Below are 2,471 nucleotides of genomic sequence, written 5' to 3'. Positions count from 1 at the left end.
TAATATTTTTTATATTTATTTTTTATTGTTGTTACTATTAAACAGTATACTCATTCTCTATGAAGTGTGTTTTTGATATTGTATTTTGGAGTGTCTAGAATGAATTAATTAGATTTACATTGATTTATATGGAAATAATTGCCTCGGTTATGTCGGTTTCGGATTTCGCCGATTGTTTTCGAACGGATTATCGACGAAAATCGATGTATTACTATATCTAATTGAACAGTTTTTCGAGCCTGTATAATAATCTTTAAATTTTTATTTTGTGCATGCTCAGTCTAGATAAACTGTTTTAAATGAACGCTTGACATAACAGTTCATTCAAAAAGGTAATTTGAAAGAAGAAAATGTTAGTGATAAAGAAATTAGATTTTTTATACTTATATGAGTCACACAAGTAATGCCTTTTAGTGAAGAAATTCAAGAATATATTTTCACTTAATAGACAAAATTTTGGTGTCGTTCTGTAGAAAAAGAATTACACTTTCTTACCTATATTAATTTGTTTTTTTCCCCATTCAGTTGTCATAGAAGACTGAAAACAATTTAACCTTTTTTGATTCTTTTTCTTAAATTATATTCGAAATTGCAAGTCTTTTCATGTTTACTTTTTATCTTGAATCTTTACTCAAGTATATTTATTTAGGTGAAAATTTTAAACACACTGACAGGAATAGGACCATAAATCACATACTGTTGTCAGTATTTTATTTCGAGAGAAATTGAATATGAACGAGAAACATACAGTAATGACTAACGTAACTTATTATTTCTGTTTGTAAAATAAACAAAGAAGTAAGATAAAAATTCTATAAAATTATATCTTTTTACGCCTTTTATCTTAAACCTGATTTCGTAAGATAGTTTGCAGTTATTGCTTTACGTTTGAAGCCGTGAGGGTACTTGTTCTGAATGTCAAATGACTTCGGTGATGCGCGAATGGGGTACCAACAAAGAATGGACAAAACACATAACGGTATTTGCAGATTTTTTTAAAATTGATGTTTTGAATAAATTAATTTGTGTATTTTGTTTCATACAGAAGATATTCTTGCAGCAATTTTTCTGACTGAATATTGCATTGATACAAAAACAGAATATGAAAAGTTCGTTTCCAAATTTGAATTACGAGTGCAATACTCTTTTTGAAGTCAAGTGCAGGAAGATCTTATGAAACCAGAATGTCATCTGTTACAGTAAACTCTTCGCTTGCAACTAATCTAGCAGCATCAAAACTTTCCACAGTTTTTTAATTAAAAGTTTTTATCAGAAAGGCCTACCTTTGAGTCTAACAACAGTAAATCTCACGACTGATCATTATCTATGCGAACTTAATTAAACCAGTTGAAACAGAATTAAATTATAATTTTTCTGATAATTATTTGGAACTAAAAAGATCGAACGAATGCATTTCGCAGTATATTTCTGCATCTATACCAGTAATATCGTCAGTCTCATATTGATAATTGCTTCAATGTTCCGTCGCAAGCATCCTTCCCTGTTTTAATGCTTATTAAACTGGAAAAGTAAAATTGCATCGAGTGCATAATCTGAAAGAATGATGAAGAAAAAGTTTATAATTTTATTTTACTACTAGATTTAAAGTCGTAGTGATAATTTGCACAAACAATTTTATTTCATAATAGTGAATACACGATGATTTACCTTGGGTATGATTTTACGAGATTCTGTAAAAATTCCGCCTACAGTGATTCCCGGAGGATATTTTCCTGGTCTTTTCCTATAGGAGATTATCTGTAATTGATATACAAAAACACTTTTCCAATCATTATATCATAAACAGAGTATATAATAAGATATTACGAATTTTAAAAATTTTCATAGTTTCACAAGTTAGAGTAATGGATAATTACCATTAATTTATCATTGACATTCTTCTGGTGGAAGAAAAGAAGTTCGAGTTGAAAACGAAATCGATGCATCTAAAAATAAAAATGGTTTATTCGTTGATTCTTACAATAATAAATATTTTAGTGAAAATTTCGTGAAAATTTAATAAATACGAGCTAAAGATTTTTATCAATGTTTGGCTCAAGATTCATTTCTCATACTGAATCACGTTTCACAGATATTCAATAACATAGAAACCCAATTATAGTATGATGTACAGTACAAATATGTAACCGTGTACAAATGGCAACTACAGTCTTGAGATGTACTGACGACTCAAATAAGGTCTGTCACATAATCATTTTTTAATTTCATAAAAAAACAATGAAATATTTATTTGATTACTGTTATAATCATATCTATTATTTCAAATCATACATCAAAGCCCAGACTAGAATCCTATTGAAATCCTGTGGAACATATTAGTAAGAAAAGCGTATGCAAATCATTATCAATATTTTCATGTAATGAACTAGATGTAGCGATTATGAGTGCCTGGGATGAAATAAAGGAAGAATCATTTCAGAAATTAGTTAATGCTAAGCAAAATAGAGTTT

This window comes from Centruroides sculpturatus, unplaced genomic scaffold, assembly GCF_000671375.1.
Source record: "Centruroides sculpturatus isolate CEXI.00-Female unplaced genomic scaffold, Cexi_2.0 scaffold2260, whole genome shotgun sequence".
Classification (NCBI taxonomy): Eukaryota; Metazoa; Arthropoda; class Arachnida; order Scorpiones; family Buthidae; genus Centruroides; species Centruroides sculpturatus.
The sequence above is the reverse complement of the archived record's forward strand: the minus strand, read 5'-3'. Positions refer to the sequence as shown.